Genomic DNA, 24,477 nt, shown 5'->3' on the forward strand with positions numbered 1-24,477 from the left:
TTGATTGAGAAAAATTGGAAGCAGAGCTCGTTTAAGAGAAACAGCCATAAAATTACACAAAGCGTCGAACAAATAATGCATAATCTGGAGCGGGACTCTGGAAGACTAGATGGCTCAGCACTAGATGACAAATTGTCACAAAGATATCAATTTTGCTGTTTTATTCTCTAAATTATGGAATAATCCAAGTTTTGCACTACTTCAGCTGGTCAGGAAAAAGTAACAAAAAAGTCGAACAGATTCGACAATTTACAATCTTATACAATACAAAGCATAGAGAACTCACTGCTTGCAAATTAATGCTTGCCTCCCTATAATAACTTCACTTTGCCATAAATCATTTTAGGGCACTATAAATATAAATTGCTTACCGCATGGTCGCTTTTGTTCTTATAATTTCTTTCGGCCACTAGCGGTTTGTTTCGCAGATGTGGATGTGGATTTATTATTTACCATTTACTCAGCGTGTCGTGGGCTTAAATCCCTGAAATAAGGATTGTGGATTAATTTCTGTGGTTTGTGTTGAAGAGTAGAATCGTAATAAAAATAATGGAAGAACTAAAAGACGAGCAGAAGAGGATGAACACGAGTGGGGAGATGTGAAAGTCGAATTTACAATATATCAGATTTATGGAATTAAGGCCGGATATAAACTGAGTGATTGACTTATGAAAATATTATTTTAAGGATAAAAACATATCCTGATCGACTGAAAAGCTTTTTCAAAATCTTGAAATGCTCATTTTGTAATTCAGTTCCTCTCAGATGAGACTTCATTCCAATGGGTCAAAGTCAACTCTGTGGGCCTTTAAAAGTTGCACCTTTATTGCTTACGATAATTCATGAATACCCTAGGAGTAGTTTTGCCTCTAATATTGGAATTTTTCTCGAGTTTTGCCTAATGCTGGGCTATTTTTGACTCTGGGCATCTCAGCGTGGGGCAACATGTGTATCTAAAATTTTTGATATGTCACTACTGTCTCGGTAAAGAAAGATATCACATTAACCTTTAGGCTGTACCTTTTGGAGGTACTTTTACTGTATGTCGATATTAAAATTACTGGATGCAAGTGCTAAATATCCTCATCACCTCGTTATCTTTTATGAATATGATCGATATTGGATATACGTAAAATATAGTTCAGTTCATTTCTATGTTTTACCGGGGAACTTGGGGAAACGTGGTAACGCGACATCGCGTGAATGACTCACCGGCGATGATATTTGATGAAATAGGGATACCATGTCAATGTTTTTTCCGTATCGACTTGGTCAATACGGTCAAATAATTTTAAAAAACCGATCAGCTCCCGAAACCTCGGAGCAAATGCCTTGAGATTAATTTATAAATTGTTCCAGGAAAACATAAAGCTAAAAACCATCCTTGGGACTACCATCAGGGACGATGGAAGCATTCCTTTGTTGGAGGAATAAATCAACCTCTACCTTGACACTTTGCTTCCGGGCGACACATTCGGCAACAAGGAACACGAGCAAATCAGGAAGGAATCTAAAATAATTCCTGAGTCTGAAAAACTTGATCAATTCACGGAAGAAGTTGTCCAAGCAATTGGCCAGATTAAACCGAAAAAATTACCTGGACATGACCGAATTCACGGCCTTGTTATCAAAAAACTTATAACGACCATAAAACATTTTCTAGCAAATATTTACTACGACTTTCTGCTACTATCATACTTCTCCGACACTTGAAAATCAGGAACCCGGCGTACAATTTTAAAATCAAAAGAAAACGACCATACAGATCCCAGCTCTTTTCGTCCTATCACTCTCGTCCCTGACCCAGGGCAAATATTTGAAAGATTAATTAAAGAGAGAATACATATAATTCGCGAAGACACGCTGTGTCATCCTGATCAATATGGCTTCAGGAAAAACCGAAGTACATCAGACGCAATCAAAGCCCTCTTAAATAGCTTAAATATTTAAAGTAAATATACATTAGTGGTTTTTATTGACATAAAAGGCGCATTTGACTGTTAGGTGGGTTCCTTCTGTCCTTCGGGATCTTAAAACGCTAAAAATTCCGTCGAGCCTAATTAAACCCTTTTCAAATTACAAATAGACAGGTCGTATACAAAATGAAAACCATTTCAGCAAAGAAAATTCTTCCACAGTATGGCCGCGATCCATAGTATTTAAGATATGAACGAGTTCGTCTGTATTTCCGATATCGTTCTATAAACAGGATATTTTAGACTATTCTCGGTATACCGGATTATAATTTCCACCTCGGCGTTTTTTTGATGTAAAACGATAAACATTGAACAAAAAGCGTAGACCCCGAATATCTCGTTCCTATTGCAGGTTGATGAATTACCCCTCGTAGTTATGCTACGAGTAGGCTTCAATGCAGGTATGCATGTGGTGTTGCATCATAGTATAGACGACGGGGTGTCGCCTTTTCGTAGCGAGGCATCTGTCTTTTTCTCCAAGGTTCCTTTCCACCAGCTGTCAAATATTATTCCCGCCTCGCTCTCTTTAGTATATTTAAAATTCATGGTCCATTCCGGATAATAACCTTATAATTTTGATTTTTTTTGCAACATTAACTTTGATGCCATTACATTCCAGGCAATTGAAAGTAGCTAAGCTCCAGATGTCTAATACCTACAACGGTTGACCAGAAAGTAGTTTACGTTTCGACCTAGCGTGGCGGTGAATGGGCTAGAGCCACCATCTTGGTGTAAAAACGTCCCTAAACTGAGTACGCATCCTCATTTGCGCATCCTCAGTGTGCAGACTGTGGTTCTTCTACTTTGCTCACTGCGAATTCTTAAAATGTGCACTGCAATAGAAAATCCCACGAGTTATGAAGCGCTATCAGTGATTAGGTTTTTACTGGAAAAAACCACAAGCCAATTGAAATTCATAGGCAACTTTTTAAGTGTACGGAGACGGAGTAATGAGTGAAGGTGTATTGAGGCCGTGGTGCATTCGGTTTCAAAATGGCCACACCAATCTCCACGACGAGGACCGTAGTGGTTGGCCTAGCCGTGTGAAAGATGAGCTAACGGTGGAAATCAACGAAAAAAATGTGTGAAAATCGCTGACTTACGATTACAGATCTCTCACTAGACGTGACTTGCAAGAAAGCATTTTAACAGTGTCGCAGCGTTGCATGCTGGAGAAAAAAAGTGGTTAAAATGTAAGGCGTCAGATTTCTTCAGAGGCGGTTGAAAATCTTATGTATCGTTGTGATAAATACCTCTGATGGTGACTCTAGCCGAACCCACCGCCACGTTAGGCCGAAACGCAAGTTACTTTCTTGACAGCCCGCGTATATTTTTGAGTCAGTCATTATTTAGTGCAATTTTAACTTCTGATATATAACCTAAAATTCCTCCCTTAGTGGAAACCTACATTAGGGTCTCTGTTGCACAAGGTGCCACGCCTATTGTTGAACACAAACTATACTGGCCAACTGTATGCATAACGTATAGAATTTGAATGCTTTCAGTGAAAATTTATATCAATGTAATTAGCTATGATGTCAACAGTATATGGAGCATTTCATATTATTTTAGTTACATATATTAAGGCAATGGGTCGTGGCAGTCCGGGAGTAGAGCGTTGAACTACTGACCGGAGGGCCCGGTTTCGATTCCCGGGTAAGACTCTCTAGTCTCCCTCAGCTCCACCCAAGCTGTGTCATTTTTCAGGTACCATATCTTCCTGGAAAACCATAACTGGCACAGGGAAAAGAACTGGCCCCCCTCTCCTGATGTGTGAATTCCACACGTCGCAACGCCATTAAGGCAAGCGAGGAAGAAGCAGGAATAGGATAGGGATGTTGGATGGAATGAAGGGAGGTAGGAAGTATAAGTAGTTAAGGAAGGACTTATTGTAGAATACGATGTTGGGTTGGTTCGTCAGGAGAAATAAAGGGATCGTCGCTGTACCGTTTGGTAGTTTGTGTCCATCAAAAACCTACTTTAACTGGCAGATAGATAAAACAAGTACTCATTACGTTTTTCAATACATTGGTCCTAAAAATATGAGAATATTTTCCAATATTACCATTCCAATATTTCAATTTCCGAGAGACTCATTTTTCAAATTCCAAAATGATATACTATATTCTAGCCATTTGTATAGGTATTTTAATTACGTTTCCTGCTGAAAGTTTTACACTGGTTGTTCTTAATATTAAATATGGGCTGTGGGTAAGATAAGAACAACTTACATATATGTTACTGTAAGTATATTTGCTTTCCTCTCAATTAATTGGAAGGTGAACCCATTTTTAATATAATATATCAAACTTTAAAATGAATAATCCACAAATTTTGCAAAATTGTTTGATAGATTTTAATTCTTAACAAGGAGGAAATAAACTCCTTCCATAAATCAAATATCATGCGCATTAACTAATAAAATTGAATTTTCTAAATAAAAATAGTCTTTCGTTTGCATGGAATTTTACAAAAACATATGACCTCCTGGTTGTTACACATCTCTGTATTCCCAAATCATAAATTTATAACATATTCCATCATTGATATTTCAAAAATATAAACGAATTGAACTTTTACACGAAATAAGACATCATGAAGGAAATGTTTCCAACTTCCCTTGTGAAATTCTCTTCTTCCATATTTTGAACAAGTTACATTTTACGCGAATACATGTATATTAAAAAGTGTATTTAAATATTTTAATATCATGAAAAAGTGTCCATATTTTCAGGAAATGTTTCAATTTAAAATATCTGTCTTACTGAAATTGCATGACTCGGATGTCATTTAGAAATTATTGTTTACTGTTGTTATATAGGTATTCGTTGTGAAGAGGATGCTCCAAATGTGGCTGCGAGGCTGATAAATCTTTCCCTTCGTGGAGTCTCACTTGAGAGCCAATGATTCTTAAGCACGGAGGGAGTGGAGGGAAACGAAAAAGAAGGAGAAGAAAGGGAGAGGGAAGTTTGAAATAGGATCCGCCCACTTTCGCAAATACTTTTCATTCCTTTGAGCAAGAGTCCTCCCTTCCGGAAATTTCCACGCGCCTCCGGCATCGTGCGAAGAGCATTTGGCATTCCCCTTATGAAGTCAGGCGTTCGTCTAAGCCGTATTGTTGCGCCGGTCACTGCGCTGACCTTCACGCCAGTGACTGTCCATGCCCCCATTTTTCAGGATTGACATGGTTAAAAAAAATATGCATAATAATATGAATTTTATCGAAAATTTGTTGGTATGAGCGCTAATCATTTTCTTAAAATGATTAGAGCCCGCGGCCTTGGAATCCGCGGTGAAGATGGTGAATGACAGCATGTGGAAAGTTCTAAACGCTCTCAAGTAAGTGCCTAATTATAAATACCTACCTCACTTGTACTTCATCGCGCTTAATCCCACCGTTCCCCCCCCCCACCTAGTGATCCCGAATTAATATTCCCTTTAGCAAACACGTATGAAGTTCACGAAAAATTTTGGGAAAGAATCAACGTTTTCCAAAATTAATTCCTCACTGCATAAAAAGAAAACACTTGAAGAAATCTCAATTAAAGGAAATCTAGAGAAATTTTCATAATTTTTCCATTGTGCCTAGGAATCATAGTTTGTGATGAGACATAAACCATCTGCATAGAATAACCATTTTGCTTGATTTTATTCCAACGGGAGAAAACATTTCCATGCTTTGTATTTCAAAGTCTCCACCAAACCTTTCCTCGAATCCTCCCTTTAAATTTCAGCAGTCGCTTCATTCTCTCTGAAACTTTTAATTTTGTCATTTTATTTTGCTGAAGACACTGAGAGCAAGAGTTGCCACGGTGGAATAAACCAAAGGATGAGAAATTCATCCTCACACTTAGGTAAGGAAGAATGTTCTCCAGTCATCAGATCTTAAAACCACGATGTACATGTATTAAAATTAGGCGATGAGCTTAATAATTCAACAGCTTGAGAGGCACATGTTCTTAACGGCGTAATAATTCAATTTTTCGCATTAAACGACCTCAAATTCTTCCTAGGAATTTCTGTCGTGGAAAGCATCAGTCAATAAGGGCCGACGTTTGATATTCATGCTGCCAAGGAAACGACACCCGCGAAAACATGTAAATCTAGAATCCACCCGCTGAGGAAAACGAAGAATGAAACAAACATGCCTATCGCTCCGAAATATCCCCTCGTTTCCAGCCAGGCAAATGTTTCACATTTATCAAGGCGCCGGCGGGATGGTGGAGGGAGAGAGTGGGAAACGGAGGTGGACTGTTGGTGGAGTGATGAGTGCCGGGGTATTCGTGAAATATATGAGGACTCACTTTCGTGAGCCTTCATTTCCACATGGATGCAAATGCCATTCCAATTAAGTCCCTCACCCCCGCATACTCCAAACCTCCGCACTCCACAGCGCTTTCAGACCCCATCCGTTCAGACCACCCCACTCCCTCAACCCCCCATCCCCGTCCCACACAAATCTCATTCCTTCCTTCACTCCTTAACCATTATAACGCCCATCCCACTCCAGACGCCACTCCCCCCTTCCCACTCACACGAAATCCCAGAATTCCTATCGCCCGCACACCCTTTCCTTCCCTTCACCACCTCTCCTACCCCCTTCCGCACACCACCTAAAAGGGACGTCTCCAAGGCAACCGTGCCTCGACAACACACTCGCGACCTCTACCCCCCCTCCCTCGCCACCCCCTCCACCCTCACACCACCATATCATCCCCCCTCCTTTTTTTTCCCTTACTCCGCTCTCTTTCTCTCTCATCCTCCCCCATTCTTCTATTTCTTCCCCGTGGAGCGTTTTCTCTTGTTCCGCGGTGCCTTCAAGCCGTCTCGAGGCCGCCTTAAGGGGCCTTGTCCAATTGGCTGCCGTTAGAGGCGGAAGGAGAGAGAGAGAGTGAGTGGGGAGGGTTCACCACTCACACTCCGCAAACCGCTCACCCCTCCCCAAACCACCAGACAAGCCGCATCTTCCCCCCCCCCAGAATTCACCTCTCTTCTCCCTCCCCTGCCCACACGCGAACCCCTTTCCTTACCCCCTCCCGCTGAACCGTTACCCTTCCGCCGCGTCGTCCCGGGTCGATTCTCCACGAATTCGATTGTGAAAGCGCGGGGGGAGGTAGGAATTGGGATGCGGGGGAAATGTCTACCACGGCGTTTCTCGCGTGCGTACTCTCGTTTGCCCGTACACGTGTGTGTTTGGGTAACGAGTGTCTTGGGGTGGCGGAGGGGGAGGGGAGGAGGATGGGCAAGGTGTTAGGTTGGAAGAGGGGGGGAAGGGTATTAATAAGGGTGGTCAGGCGGTAAGAGGGCGGATGGGAGGGGGAGTGTTTGGAGAAATAGGTGGGTACGTGGTGTTTGTGTAAACGCGCGCGAATGTGCATGTCGTTCGCTCATGGCAATCAGCCGTAACACGACCGGAAGGGGGGGGGGGGAGTGGGTCTCCCCTCTGGTTACCCCCCCCCCCTCGTCTCCCGCCTCCCGACGATGACCCATTCCCCCCACTTCTCCCCGCACGCCTTTCGCAGAAGGGGGCAGTCAAGGGTGCGCTGCGCGGGCAGTTAAAGGGGGTCTGGTGTGCATTTCCGAGGTTCACGACCGTCCGCTTTTAAAAGGGAAATTTAATTTCGCGAAGCCCGTCGCATCTTCCTCTTCCCTCTCCGACGGAACGATATCAGTGGAAGCGAATTTTCGGCACGAAAAAAAAATTTCTTTTGTACTTATGAATAGTTCAACTCGCATAAAAGCATCCGACTTTCCGCTCTTCTCCGCGCCTGAAGTGTAATTTTTTTAAAACAACGCGACTACTCCAGTCCGTATTTTTGGCTTTCAATTTAGTAATTTTACGCACTGGTGAACTGCTTTGGACCAACACGTTAATCTACACTAGCATCGCTGAGGACCCATTAGTTTTTACTAGTTTCGTAACTCTATGATATCCAACTTAACATTTTGAACACAGAAATTCTCTACAGACTGACAGTTTAATCTATTTGAGTGAATGAGGGGAAATGTACCGGCATATTATACGGAACTAAGCAAATTGAATTACTGCTGCAAGAGTTTGGTAAAAAAAAAAAGACCTCAAATCTTCAAGTTCAGTTCAGCCTCGGAGACGAGGAAATGACCGATATACCCACCTCCTTTGCTCACCTACAATCCTCGCCTCCGGCTTCTTCTTCTCCGTTGTGCCCATCCTAATTTCATCCGATACATATTTAAAAGTAAGTTATCTAAAGGCCCCAAATGGTCGTAATCTCCTGCATTTGCAATAACTGCTCCTGCAATGTTATGAATCCTTAACAAAATCACAATCGGAAAGTACAGCGAAAGGAAATTGTACGTAATCGTTATAAATTATGGATATCAGCATAGAATTATTCGTCTTTACTTTGAAGTCATGTTATTTTCCACTCTTAGGAAAATAGAATTATAAGAATAAGGGGTACGGGGGTGCGGAGCGCTGAGCTATTGACCGCAGGGACCGGGTTCGATTCCGAATGACGCCTTTCAGCACCCTCTGCTTCGCCCAAGCGGTGCGATATTTCCGATAACAGATCATCTTTTGAAACCACATATCAGATATATATATCTGATATATATTTTATTTATGTGTATATAAGGAGCGTGATGGTGTCAGTCAACCTTTGTCCGCAGGGGAAGGTGGTCTTATCACTTAGAATTCTGGAATCAGTGAGTGTCCTTTTTTGTGCTTTTTTGTTTGTTGGTCAACACCATTTCACACCTCTGTTTGAATTATTATTCACATCCTTGAGACTTTTGTACAAGATATATATATATATATATATATATATATATATATATATATATATATATATATATAACATTTGGACGGCACAATATAATACAAATAAAATAGATAACACTTAAAATGCCACTCACAATGTAGATTGTTTGAGCTGATATATATAAATAATATAAAAATTATAGGTAATGTAAATATATGAAATTCCTCTACATAAAATAAATACATTTCCATAATTTAGCAAATGGAATTACATGGGTTCAGAATAAGGGAAATTTTTAATCAATCGTCATACAAGTTTGCCGTCTTACTCTACTATTTTTCCCAAAATTCACAATTTTATTGCAGTTTTCTGACGAGTTAAAACTTCTGTGGATTATTTTTTCGGACGTCAGTCTAAATTGGAGTTTTGCTGATTCGATGCGATAGTCCTTTTAGGCATGGGTTTTTCCACTCAATAGTCTCAATCTGATTTGCGGGTCATATCTAAGCTTGAAAATACCTACGAATTTCCCCGCCCATACCTAGGCGTCATGGATTCACGTTTATCAATGTATAACACCGGAAATACTGATGATGTCAAATGATCTGGATGGAAATTTATTTCTCGACTTATCATCACCGAACGTTTTCTTATGTGCATATGTTTGCATAACCTCCTAACAGTCTCTTAATACTATTTCTTCTCATTCTCCAATCCCTAAGTCAAGAAAGGACGGTCACTGGCTGCAAAAATACGTTTGGCTATCTTCATTTTAGTTTCACTGGATGTCACGGTTTCGTGTGTAATATTATTCTGAGCGTTCAGTTTTTGCACGAAAATGGTCGCTTTTTCAAATATTTTAAATCATTGAAACGTACAATACCTCCTTAGCCCGTTAGACTCAACCGACGCCTCAGGTGTCCACTTAATGCTATTCCGGATGACGCCACTAGTGGTTTTCAATTGGTCTTCACGTGTAATGAGGTTTTCCCCAAGGTCAAGGCAAAAAATTTATCCTAGCTTGAATTCGATGCCGAAACCCAAGCCAAAAACTACGTAGGCATTTGGATAAGCACAATTCTCAACAGTCTTATCCGCATAATGTCTGACATCAATGACATTTGTTGATAATTTTGAATGAGCGATTTGCGAAAGTAGATTTTTTATTTTACTTACTTCATTACAGAAAAGTACTATATATGTTTAACCTAAATCGTATTTCAGCATCACATGAAAGGGAGGAATTGAGAAATTGCAAAAGTGAAAGACATTGAAATTCAACGGATTTTATAAACGTATTCCTGATGGCATTTTAATTGGCTTATTTTTCCAGAGATATTAATTTAATGTCATTCACGTTGATAATGTGGATAATGAAAATGTTTTGGTATTTGAAATGTTGGTAACTTTTAACTGTTTGTTTTCAGACGAATCACGTAAACCGTGTGTAAATAAATGCGTGCGTGAACACATTAGCGTCATTGCTGGCAGTTCTCGTGTCGCCTTTAGTGTGCTGGATTAGAGAATTTTGATCCATTCAATTTTTCATCGATTTGTAATGACTGGAATTCGGAAAAAAAGAAACGCCTTCCGAACAGGCGTGTAGACGTAAATAGCCGTTCTAATCCTCTTTCCCTACTATATTTCAATCAAGTCGGCGGCCTTGCAGTCTCTTGGGATAAAATTCATCAAATAATTTTTTGCCATTTTCAAGTGCTATTCCAGGAGCATTATTATTTCCTTTAAAAGGTCATAAGCAGCCAGACGACGCAAACAAGAGAGTCGCCGACACCGAAAAAAAAGAGTTATACCGTAGAAATCCGCATTGCTGGTTTGAGTAAATTACTCCCATCAAAGAGAATACCACATCAGTGGCAGAATCATATGCTGGGAAAACCCTGCAGCAGTCAAACCTGGAAGTCAATGAATTATTAATTTCCTTTACTCTGCGCCAAAAATTATAAGCCGCAGTGTTTTAGAGCTCTATATTATAGAATGAAGGAAAATAACTTTGTAAATTAGGAGGAAAGTGTAAAAAAATCATGTTTATCACAACTAAAATGAACAGAAAAGTTTGTACTATGCTGGAATGAAATAGGAATTGTAATTTTCAGAGTTCACTTGTAAACGAGGATTCATAGAGTAGTAAAATAAATTATATCACTATCAGGTAACATATTTACAAAGGGTGAAATGGCGACTCGACGAAATTTACGAGATTACGATCTTGACTCATGTCCATTACATGTGACTGTGAATGGTGCAGTTACTTTATCACAATAAATCTGAACTGGACGGTAAATTACAAAATTAACATCCGAAATTAGTTGTTGATCGACTGACGATTTTGACAACGATGAAACCTGTCTTTGTAAGTCGAAACCCAGGTCGTGCATAAAAATGTATGCGGAAGAACAAAGTATTTTATTTTCTGATAGTAGGGTGAAAGCAGCGTGTGGTGGAAGACGCAATTCGTGGATATGGAAAGTAAACGAAGGAAGAATGCAATTGATACGCTGTACGGAAAAGTGACATTACTATTGGATAGTAACAAGGTAAAATGTTACACACAGTTAAAAATGTTAAACACAGTTAAAGAGACGGCGAGAAAATTGTTAACTTAGCCAGAAAAGATTCAAGAGGGTGTAAAAAATACATAGAGGATCTCTATAGGGACGATATTAGGCAAGAAAGTTTAGACAGAAAGAAAATATGACGGAGACCGAGGGGATAGCTTAGGTCAAGGGATACTTGATTGCGAGATACGAAGTAAGGTCACTAGTACGGGAACTGAAATCAAATAAGACCACGGGGATGAAAAACATCCTCGTAGAATTACGGAAGTGTCTATTTATTTATACATATATTTATGTACCCTGCAAGCCACCGATAGGATGTGTGGCAGGGGGTGAATACACACCAGACTAATTTTTACCCGAACATGTCAATACTGCGGTCGGACAACGTTATTATGATCCCCTATTCTTTGTGGAAAAAGTGACACCCTAAATATAACTGATCTACACTTAATCTCTGTAAATTCATTAACATGATCTGTCCTACCGTAGAACGATGGGGGTAATAATGCGTTTTCAAAATCACTACTAAAGAGACTCCAAAACTTCCAAATTATGCAAGTGCTTCAATCTGTAATTTAACCTTCGCTCCGTGAGTGATTCCCAGCATAGCTGCTCTTATATATTGGATACGCTTCTAATTTTATCATAACAACGTTTTACAAATATAGCTCCTCTAGGCTGCACGCGATCCGATTCGGCAATTAATCCGACTTCATGAGGATCCCATACATATACTTGCAGCATACATGGTTCGTCCGGAAAATAAGTGTACTGATTTTCCCGCCGCTCCAGGCGCGCCCAGCACCGCTCTGACGGGCTGCGATTGGAGGGGGGTATGTTGGCAAGCGACACTGAAAAAGGCAGTCGGCCCTGAGCTGTGGTGTAGTGAGGAGCTCTGTTAACGCGAACCTCCACGCTCGACCCACGTCACGGAACGCGATGCCGAAGTTTTTGGAGCAGCGTTATTCCATCAAATTTGCGGTAAAGCTTGGGAAATCGTCTACCTGCAACTGTCGGTATGATTAACCAGGCTTACGGGGAGTCAGCCATGTCCAGAAACATGATCTTTCGGTGGCACAAGATGTTCGTGGAGGGCAGAGAAGAGGTCGACGACGAACCACGGCCTGGACGCCCATCAACGACACTCACCGACGAAAATGTGCGAAAAGTTCGCGATGTACTGAACTCTGATCGTCGTCTTAGTGTTCGGATGATAGCAGAGCAGTGTAATGTGCCAAAAACAATAGTGCACGAGATTATTAGGGAGCAATTACAGATGCGAAAAATTTGTGCAAAGTTGGTGCCGAAAGTGCTCAGTGATGATCAAAGACTCAATCGTTTGGAAATCGCGACACAACTTGCGGATCACTGCAAAAATGATCCACATTTTTTAGAGACTTCTTTCTGTTCCCGAAGATAAAGAGGAGTTTGAAAGGAACGCGATACGGGACTTTGGACGCCGTCAAAGAGGCCGTGACGACGTGTCTTCGAGAGGTTCCCGATGATGCCTTCGCGGGAGCGTTCCAGGAATGGGAACGCCGCTGGAACAAGTGTATCGACTCGCAAGGGTCCTATTTTGAGGAATATTAGCTTAAGATATGTAAAAGTGTAATAAATTTTTTTTCCTGAGCTCAGTACACTTATTTTCCGGACGAACCCTGTATTCATACTGAGGTCTAACCAGTGACAGATAGCATTTCTCTTTAACTTTTTCATCACATTTACGTAGTACACGTATTATAAATCCCAATTTTTTGTTAGCTTGTCCACATATTCCCCGTATGTGTTTCACCCAGGAGAGATCGTGAGTGAGGGTAACGCCTAGGTATTAAATTGAGTCTACACATTTTATTTCAGTGTTCCCAATGCAATATTCGTTCGGGAGGGAATAGTTATTTTTCCAAAAATGTATCACTATTCACTTTTTTAAATTTAATGCTAATTGCAAAGTGTCGCACCAGCGTTGTACCCGACCAAATAAAGAAAACACAAAAATTTGGAAAAAAATGTATATATATTTCAACATAATCTCCTTTCAGCTCCATACACTTTTCCCAGCGATGCTCAATAAGTTCTATACTCTTTTTATAATAAGAACTGCCTTTCTCCTCAAAATAGCCATTAACTGCCGACATCACTTCTTCACAGTTGGAAAATATTTGACCACCGAGCCATTATTTCAAGTTTTCGAGCAGAGAATAATCCTAGGAGGATAAATCTGGCGAATAGGGTACATGAGGTAGCAATTCAAACTTTAATTCATGAATTTTGGCCATTGCAATAACGGATTTGTGAGCTGGTGCATTGTCTTGATGAAACAACACATTCTTCTTAGCCTAATGCGGCCGCTTTTGCTTGATTTCTTGGCTCAATCGTTGCAATAAGTTTGCATAATACTCGCCGTTGATAGTTTTTCAAGACCGTCAATGAAAATTATCCCACGCGCATCCCTAAAACCAGACGTCATGCCTACAGATTAAACGGTCTTCGCCTTCTTTGGAGGTGGTTCTCCCCTTTTGAATCCATTTTGTTGATTGCTCTTTTGTCTCGGGTGTAAAGTAATAGACCCATGTTTCACCCATGGTTATGAAATGGCGCAAACTTCAGCTTTGTTGCTGAGAAACTTTGCTAAACACTCAATTGAAACATCTTAACGACACTGGTTTTGCTCGAGCGTGAGCAAACGCGGCATCCATCTTGCACACAGCTTTCTCATGTCCAAATTTTCCGTTAATATGCGATGTACCGCACTTTTTGAAATTCCTACTACGTCTGCTAATTCGCACACTTTCAGTCGACGATCATCCAGTATCACTTTGTAGATTTTCTTCACAGCTTCTGGAGTCGTCCCCTCATTTGGTTGAACAATGCGATGCTCGTCTTGACGGCTCGTACGGCCTCGTTTTACCTCTGCAACCCAATATTTTACTGTTGTAAACGAAGGAGCAGACTTACTAAGAGTAGAATCCAGTTCAGCTATTATATTGGTCGGGCTGAGGCCTTTCAAATAAAAGTATTGCATCACATAACGATGACCAATTTTCTCCATTTTCACAGATTTACTGAAAACGTTCACTATTCATGGCTGCCAAAGAAATACTAAACAACGTGGCGTCTTCAGACTTAAAGCATATTCTTTATAGATTGCATACTTTCTAATACAGTGATATTTTTCAAACAACTAACGCCATCTCTAGGTCAGGCCGGGTACTAATGCCCCCCCATGTAAATCATTACAGTCATCTGACAAAGCCGGTGTGTCCTCAGGATCACGGATATCACGGTAAATCACTGCATCATCGGCAAATAAACGTATCTTACTAGTGAGTACAGAGTAAATGTCGTTAACGTAAATTAGGAAAAAAGCGGTCCGATAACACTTTCATGGGGAATACCTGAAGTAACTTCTACTGCATTCGAGCTAACTCCATCTTTGACTACTCTTTGTACCTGAACATTCAAAAAGTCTATAATCCAACCCCGGATATTTTTATCTATGCCATATTCTTCTAGCTTTGCGAGTAGTCTACTATGAAGTACTTTGTTCGGAGGCTTTCTTAAAAATCTATAAAAATCGCGTCCACTTGAACATTCCTCTCTCTCGAAGTATGAATATCATGAACAATAAGCGCAAGTTGTGTCTCACGGGTTCTACGTCATTTTGGGCATCAGGTGACCGGCACGATTTGGTTAACTATCGGGGGTGTTCTGTGAGATATTAGTGAAGACGCTTTGAAAGAAGGAATTTAATAAGTTACTCTTTTGCCTTTATCATTTTTGAGTTAATTAACAGTTGACTAATTTACCTGAACTTATCTGGCATATGGCCGAAATTCTTTTAGATTCTCTTTCAAATTTTCCGCTAACCTTTTCCTTTTGAATTGCCTTAACGCTTTCCGAAATTAATTCTTGGCATTCGCCCTAGATATCTTATAACCATAAGTGATCTCATTGTTTTTGTCGTTAGAGATATCATCCCTAATCTTTTTCATCTTGGCGTGACATAGCCTTTGATATCGTAATACCTTTCTAACATCGCGTTGTACCATCTAGGTTCCGTGTTATATTTTATAAATTTACTGGGAATGAACTTGTTTACTGCTGAGCGCGTGATCTCAAGGAAGTGATTCCACATGTTCTCATTATTTCGGTGATTCTTTCTTAAAATTAGCATATTGATTCTGTAGCACGCAATTTAGGCCATTGTAGTCCCCTTCTTTAAACAAATAAATTTTCCTGTTAGGCTTCTTATTTCGGACCCCATGTAGCGAAAACTTAGCATTTACTGTTCTGTGATCTCTAATTTATTTTAAGGTTTATATATTTAAGACTTTTTCGGGAATATTCGTTGCTGACAATTCAAGAATATTACCGCACCTAGTTGGTGAAGTAATAAGTCGATTCAATGAGTTAAACGTAAAAGAATTCAATAGCGATTCGATGGCATCTCTTTGTCTTTTTCTCCCGTTTTAAAACTATATGTTCTCCAGTCAGCAGATGGGAAATCTCCACCGATTATAGCGTCGCGATCATTGCGTTGGGATAAGAAACCTTTGATTTGCTGATGTCATTCTAGTATTGAATTTTTGCTGATATAAATCTAGTATTGAATTTTCTTTGTCGGCTGGAGGTCTGTAAAACTCGCATGCATAATTATTTAGTTTTTAGGACTTTTAATTGAGTACCAAGCACTTTCCGAACCAGTACCCGGAATTACCTCAGCCATGCTGACGAGAAAACGTAGAAGGAAGAGTTTTTATGGGATAATTTGTGACGTTTGTGAAGAAGTAATTTGGCCATCCCTAATATATAAAAGCATCCGTGCGTGACGACTATGGCACAAAGTTTGAGCTCGCGCGCGGTTAGGGTGGTACTTAGATTATCAATAAGAGGATGGGAGGGCAAATGATTGCTTAGGGGATGATCAGTTTTGGTTAAGGGTGGAATTGATTAATGCATATATTGTACGAGGGTCATCCGGAAAGTAGTACCCGTTCGTGCCGCATGAAGTGCTGACGACGCGAGTAGCCGCTGGACGAGGTCAGATAGCTTCAGTGGCTTGTCTGCCTTCTCTGAGCCAAGTTGCGTGACGCTAGCATTGCCTGTGTTGTTTCTGTGATTGTTTACAATGTTTAAAAAAATTGAGAACGCCGCCAGTTGTGAAGTGAGGGCAGTGATTAAATTCCTCAATGCAAGAAACGTTCGCCCATGTGATATTCATCGCCAATTAAAGGAGGTGTATGGAGACAATGTAATGGACGAGTCGTCTGTTCGGCGGTGGTGTCGCAACTTCAACATGGGGAGGGGGAACACACACGACGATGAGCGTTCGGGGAGACCGTCTGTCATTACAGACCAACTGGTGAGCTCAGTTGACGAATTCGTGAGGAACGATCGGCGCGTCACAATTGATGACATCTGTGAGCATTTTCCCAATGTTTCTCGAACAATTGTTCATGAAATTGTTAAACACCATCTGCATTATGCAAAAATTTGTGCAAGATGGGTCCCTAGCGTATCTCAATGAGCTGGCGGCGAAGGACTATGCAGCAGGAATACAGAAACTTGTCACACGTTATGACAAATGCCTTAATTTGCTTGGAGATTATGTTGAGAAGTAGTTTAAAGTATCCTCTTTCAAATAAAATTTTTTATGTTTGTTAATATTTACTTTTGTGTCTTTATTTCACGAACGGGTACTACTTTCCGGATGACCCTCGTAGTAGATAGGCGAAGATTGGAGGGTTCGGTGACTATGCATATATCAGACTACTCAGCTGCCTTTGGTGGATAGATAGTCGCTCTTATATATAGTGAGCAAATTGGCATTAGGAGACCTGGAGATATGAATGAAATTCGGTGAGGATTCCATAAAATCAGTTAGCATAGAGGATGAACTGGCTTTAGTTATTCAATCAGTCAAGGGGTTACGAAATTGAAAATCGGTGTAATTGGTATGAGATGAGAATCAATTTAAACAAAATAAAGTTTTGATGTGATGTTTTCGAAAAAGAGGAAAGCCAAGCCAAACGAATGGGAGAACAAAAACTTGAGCAGGTGGAACAGTTTTGCGTATCTAGGCAGTGTCTTGGACCAAGATGGTAAAAGTGAAGGAAATTATGAAGAATTGCGTCAGGCTAATACGCTTTCCCAATGGACAGTGAATTGGTGACAGAAACGTTGATTAAGGGTGTTAAGAAAGACTAGTGAAAACTTTGATTTGGAGCTTGGTTTTCTAAGGCGAGGAAATGTGGTCGTTGGAGCAAGATGATAGGAATAACGCTATGATACGAATATGATAGGAATCGCCGAATATGATAGGAATCGCCGACCCCGGTGGTGGCGGGGTAACGTCCTCGTCTGCCATTCCAAGGGTCGCGGGTTCGATTCCCGCCTGGGTGAGTTCCTCCACCTAGGGCTTGGGTGTTTATAATGTGATCATTGTTATCGTTGTTAATAGTTCGATGTAAAGGCCAGAATGCGCTGTTTTCGGACTTATACTGAATAAAAAAAAAATATATATCGGTGGCTTTTACGATGCCGGTTTGGGAAAGGATTGAGAAGGAAAAATTGCTGGAAAGGAAAGCAAATGGAGAAGCACTAGGAATGGTGGTGGAGGATGAGGGATTTTGGGAAAAATCCAAAAAGACGGAAAAGATGGTTGCAGCGTATTTTCATTGGCGGTGGAATTTTGAATACTATGACAGAGGGGAGATCTTTAAACAAGCGAGATTGGGGTGATTTCAGATTTTTTCTCGTTTTGTATTAAGAAAGAAGTTCCATCATAAGAATAACTAACAGTGAAACGTATGGATAAACTACAGAATATACGAGTTAACTTTATTATATGAATAATGCTTCAGCCAAAACATTTCTGGAAATACATCGTTCATTGAAGCAATTTTCGATTCATAACTAAGTTAGAATTATTTCCGGCATTATTTGAAAATGTAATGCAATGACTTGAGTAGGAAATAAAAAGTTCGATATCACTTTCCTCCGCTATATCTTACACACTTCCTTTTCTTAAGCAATGAAAATATTTTAATACATTACTTAATTATTAGTAGAGAATGGAAATATATCCTCAAGTTTGATACGACAAAATATATTCTTTCAAATTTGGGTAATATAAAGAAATATTTCAACATAATTATTTTATTATAGAGATATTTAGACCTGACTGTTGGTTTTTGACGACTTGAACAAACTGTAGTGCCGTAATCCAAGTCAATCAATTTCAAATTGCTAACATTAGATTTTACCAAGGCAAGGTGAGGAGTATACGAGGAATTTGAAATATTTTGACTAAAAACATCTTTAAAAACTGTGATATTCATTTAAGAGATCTATCTATCATAAAATAATAGTATCTCTCTATTCTTTGTCAAAATCAGTAAATTCTTTCTCCCACAAAAACATTTGTTAGAACAACACGTCTATACTTTTTGTTTTTGGATCTTAATCATTAGAAAAATTTTGCTCCAGGTGATGAAATTCAGAAAAAGAATGATGACTTTTTCCTTAGGATTCCAGTGACATAAATCACTGTAAAATTGGCCTAAGTATATTTTTTGATGAAATAAATACACAATGGCACAGGTTTGCGTGTCATTGAATTGTTGATCATTCATACTAATTGTCTTATCGAATTTGACTTGACCACGATGACCGAAGTACCGGCGAAACTATTTTTTGATAAAGCCAAATTACGTGGTAACACATCTGAAACACAAAGAATAATTAACTATAATATAGAGATATGTCCTTAAATATATCTATCTACTTCAAGCATTGGTTTTCCACGCGCATGAGAGAATTGAATTTACATGATCAAGTGTAAATCACATTCAGTCAGATATATTTGAAATCATTTGACATTTGTGAACGCATTTCATCCTGAGATAACTACTCAAAAGGGTTCCCTTCAAAGAGGAGATGTTTTCATAAACTGCGAAATTGAATAATAATTTTTTTGTAGCGGCCTCACACGTAGTTGTCAGTTTTTTAATCCATTTTTTGACAACGCGAGAGTTTCAAAAGGAAAATATCTTAGCTAACCCTATTAAAGAGAAATATATTTCTCTGTGGATTCATCATATTTTTGAGCATATCAGAAAGTCGTTGCGCTTAAGTTAGTCTTGTGGCATTTACCACAATTCCCTTTTCAATCGAACAGCATCGTGTAAGCAAAAGCCTTTAGTTTATTACCTTATAGTTACCATTAAAATCTAATTATGTCACATCAAATGGTATTCGTTGACTGTATAAAGGCCAATAACTAATTAGTGTATGAGCTAAATAAACTTTTGCGAATTAGGTTGCTGGAGAAATGGACATTTCACTGCGTTTTCCTGAAATTTTTCACGTGGTGGAAATGCGTTTTCTACGAATATTTCTTGTTTCATTGAATTTGCAAGCATTTCATTCGTTTGGTTTTTACATAGTGTTATCCTTTTGAGTACTTTGGAAAATGTAGCTCACTTTTATTATTTCAAAATATACTAAAACAGTGATTTATATTTGTCGGTTTGGTTTATTAATTTAGAAGCATAATAACAGTACTCGTTGCTAGAAGCAATAGTATATTTTAGCATGTCATACCATATTTTTGTATATACCATGTATATATATATATATATATATATATATATATATATATATATTATATATATATACATCCCATCAAAAATTACGCAAAAATAGAAGCATAGAAAAAGCTTTTTTTAGGAAGAACTTATTAAACTGTGCAGTTTCAGCAGAAAATTTATTCAGGCGCGACCTGGTTTCGTCAGGTTTATATTAACATAACATTTGTGCTTATGTGGTTACTAGACAAAAATAAGCCCATTCGTTTGTTAAATATGTATTTGATTATATTGACTGTTCGACAAAACCTGATCGTTTCTGAATAGATTTTCGTGTAGCCTGCAACCTTGCATTTTGACCTTTTTAACTTGAGAGTCCCCTTAGTTGAGCCTGGTACCTTTCGGGTTTGTGTTTACTGGTTTTGAAACAACAGTTAAATATAAAAAATACCTAATAATGGTTCTTAATGAAATAAATTTGTAACCTATTTATTGTGAAAATTTCCTTATGCATCACATTTTCGTAAACAAAAGTAATTACAGTAGGCAAAAACGGAAACAAAACAATGTCGCGGCAATGGCCACCTAATCGGCAAAAAAACATATAACTATGAAAAGTATTACTACAAATTTTCTAGCAAAATGCCCTAAAATATTAAAAGAAATTATTTAGTCACATTTTAGCTTACGACCAGGTCCAAGATTATATGCTAATAAGAAAGTATTTTTAAAAAAGGATTCTTTTGAATGAATTCGATTTGTTTCTTGCGCAATGCTGACCAGTTGGGGGCAAATATAGCCCATTAAAATAAACATTTGCATATTTGATTGTTTTCCCTATCAGCTTTGAACAAATATCTACGTGCCAATTTTCATATGTCCAGCTCGACTAGATGTTTGATGACCGGATGTATAAATATCCCAAGGAAATGGGTAAGATGCGGCTAAGGTGCCGAAATAGTGTCCGAGAGATGGCTATTTCTCGTAAGTAATATATAATATTTGTTTTTCTCTATATATATTATGTATAATTTCTCTCTCTAATAGCCTGAGTTACTAATGCGAACACAATGTCAATACGTAGAGTTGGATTAAAAACCACATTTTTGTAATAAATCAACCTTTAGGTGTGATGAACCCTGTGTGATGGTCATAGGTTTTTAACTGAACAGTATTCGAATTAAGTAGCTTCAGGCGTGATGTGGTGGAAGTCGAACATAATGAATAACTGATCACAGCAATTTTCCACTTGATTATCAAGTGTAAAAGTGCTACGATTAGTTATTCACTGTGAACAGTATTCCTTAAATTAACATCCCTAAAACCTTTACATTCATCGAAACATTATTATTTGAATTATATTTCCGACGATGAACGAAGCTGGATCCAGGGTGCTTTGTTTGTGCTCCGTGCATCAGAATTTTTCATTTATTATTTCAATTGGCAGTTTTTTATTGCTTCATTCCTCAAAGCAATAGATTTTGACATATCTAAGTTTCATAAGTTTTAGTATCATTTTTCAGAAAGTTCGATTGAAAAATAAATTTCATAACTTTTAGGTTCATCGTTAAATTATTCATTAATTAAATAAAGAGGGACACTATTTTAATATAGTATAATAAATATATCTTAAATGTCATTCTAACCACAACTTCCGGTATAATAGGGAAGGTCGTCACACATTTGGGGGTGATTTCATTGTGCCAATCTTATAAGGAAGGTGTTTTTGCGTGTCCAAAACTTTCTGCGCGAAAAAATTATTTGAGAGTGTCACTATGTTATTTTAAGGTACAACTAGTTATTAGTGAAGACAAAACTTTTTCACATCAGACGAAAGCATGCATGGGTTTGTCCCCTCGAGGGACGAAAAGAAATGTATACTCGAAGGTGTCGCATGGTCAACTGAAATAGGAAATTGTTACGCCGTAGAAAGGGCGGAGGCACATTTTATCGGTGTAACATTCGCCGGGAAGGCTGGAGGACGATGGCCATAGCGGCTACGGCCGAGAGTCGAATGGTTTAATAGGTATCACCGGGAAGCGAAAAATCCGACGCGCGACTCCCCACGCACACGCGCGCAGTCAGACTATTTATGTAAATCCCCAACGAAATGGAAAAGGAGCAAAACAATGACGGATCGCTTTTGCTTTACGATCAGAAATACCCTCCGATTTATCACGGGAGGGGGGGGGTTTGAGGGCCCCCACGCTTTCCCTCACGTCACTCGTTCTGTGATAGTGATGAATGAGTCGGGGAAGAGGACAGGGAAACTATAGATACGCGGGGGTCAGGAGTCCTCTTTCCCCTCTGAATGCATCTATTTCGGTTTCAGCTCCTTTCCTACTCTTTTTTCCTCCGCTTCACCCCCCCTCCCCCATCACCGACCTCACCTCTCAAACATCGCACGTATTCCCTCATCCGCGAATTTTCCCTTACCTGATTCTCTTTCGCGCTCCTCTCGCCTCTTCGTGTTCCGTCGGAATCAACCGGAAGCTCAGGGAGGACGAATATCCGTCGAAAGGTCAGGCACGCACGTTCCCTCCCCGGCACTCGGCGTCCCTCCGGAAAGAAATCCGCTGCGGTTCCCTCGCACTCCTCAGAGCGGTCGGCTCACATCCCTGGAGAAAGATCTCCCCTCCGTCTTCCCGTCATCTCCTTTCTCCTCGTCGGGCGAGGACTCCTCTGAGGACATCCACCGGTTCCAACGGACTCCTTCCTCCCCCCTCGTTCCACTCCCACCCTTACCCCTCCGAACTCATCGCGGGTCGAAACTTACGCGGGCGAAGGAGGAGCTGTGTGCCGAAGGCGACCACGAGGGGACGCTGTTTCCTCCGACTGCGGGAAATGAGTATTCCACGCGGCAGTCGTCGACGGCGTAGCGGATTTGCTTCACTGTTGTCGAGAGTGGAATCCTCTCGCGGAGTTCGCTCGGAGCCGTCGCAGCGCGTCCGTCGCTTTGACACGAGAGGAAACCTCGGCGTCGCTTCGGAAACGACCGTGCGGCGCGATTTCCTCGGCGCGTCTGGCAGCCGCACCCGAAGATCCCTCTCTCGCGTGTACACACACACACACACACACCTCCCCTCTCTCACTCTCTGACCTCCTCCCCCCACCCCTGTCCAACCCGCTCCCCTCCCTTCCTCCTTCCCCCCTACTCCTGCCCAAACCCCACCACGGGTCCGCGTGCGCCGTCGTCGTGAGCTCTCCCCCCGCCCCCTCAAACCTCTCTCTCTCTCTCTTCCCACTTTCTCCCCTCGCTCTCAACCCCCCGTCCCGTGCCCCGAGCACAGCCAGCCCACCCCATCCGACCATCAGCGCCGGAATCCCTTGACCGCCCGCGAACCCCCTTTGCCCTCTAACCTCCACCCCTCGTCCCCTTTCCCTCCACTTCCAGCCTTCACTGCTCTACCTCCTTGCCCTCCCTCGGCGAAAAGAAAAATACCACTCAAACTCGCGGTGTTGCCGAAATCTGAATGTCGCAACGGAGCTTCGCCGATTGTTGGTAGGGGGGAGGCGTCTCGTTAAAAAAAAGAAGGAAAAGGTTGAAAACTTTTGACTTCCTCGTCATCATCAGGGTCTTTCAGTGACGTGGTTCCTCGTTTCTCCGCCGAGATTCGATCGTGTTTCAGTGGGTCTCTCCGCTCTCCGATTATCTTGCATAGTTCTGATTTACCCTTTCCGAAATAATTCTTCTCCGAAATCATTAATTTCGTCTGCGGTAGAAAGTTTTGGGATTGAAGGAAATAATTTTTAATTTGAAGCTTTCCATATCACTTCCCTAGGTCCTTTATTTTTTTAACAAAATTGATCCCGAACGAATTTTGTTGAATGCCAATTAGCGAAAAAATTTACTGAAAACCAATGTTTCTGGCTTCTTTATAAGTGTATCCTTCGGTGGCCGTGTGGTTAAGTTATATCCTCTAGACGTAAAAATTAACAGAATAAACACTTCTGCGTCCGTGTGCCTATTTTTGCCTGTTTTGTGAAGTTTTCTATGAATTCATTGGTGAATAATTCAAATTTAGACCGTACCAGAAATTTAAAAAAATTAACAGAATAAACACTTCTTTGCAGCGCCCGTGTGCCTATTTTTGCCTGTTTTGTGAAGTTTTCTATGAATTCATTGGTGAATAATTCAAATTTAGACCGTACCAGAAGTTTAAAAAAATTAAAGTTGTTCTTAAGAATGTAGGATTGCCATAATCAATTTTTAATCTACGAGAAGAAATTTGTAATCGAGTGACAACAATTTGGGTTTTCTAATAAAACTTTTCAATCAGAATACTGCTCGTGTAGTATTTACTTGAAAAAGCTTTAAATGATCGTCAAGAGTCAAATCAAAAATACTCTTCGTGCCAGATAGTTTCGAGTTTTCGGAAAGAGCTCTAGGTGAATCGTGCTTAAGGAATGGTGTAAGTGTACTCGGAAACCGGCAATTAGATTGAGTGTTTGTGGGGCGTAATTTTCTGGTTCCAAACAGCCCTCCCTGAGAGAAATGATTTTTTCCGTCGCTTCGTCTGACTGGTGCAACGAAAAAATTTTCATTTGTCAACGAGTGGGGGCAGTGCTGGTATGTATGTATGTATGCCCT

The 24,477-nt window shown here is 40.2% G+C and overlaps 1 protein-coding gene across 1 annotated transcript in view; it reads right to left on the bottom strand.

Moving 5' to 3' along the window:
* The window catches only part of LOC139693791 (uncharacterized), a 189,543-nt gene extending 166,650 nt beyond the window's left edge, over positions 1 to 22,893 (bottom strand). The window contains exon 1 of the mRNA XM_071592070.1: positions 22,323 to 22,893. The gene's annotated coding sequence lies outside the window, so the exon portion shown is untranslated. The remainder of the gene's footprint in view (positions 1 to 22,322) is intronic.
* Positions 22,894 to 24,477: the final 1,584 nt, after the last annotated feature.

The sequence above is a fragment of the Hetaerina americana genome, unplaced genomic scaffold, assembly GCF_022747635.1.
Source record: "Hetaerina americana unplaced genomic scaffold, ioHetAmer1.1.p SCAF_5, whole genome shotgun sequence".
Classification (NCBI taxonomy): Eukaryota; Metazoa; Arthropoda; class Insecta; order Odonata; family Calopterygidae; genus Hetaerina; species Hetaerina americana.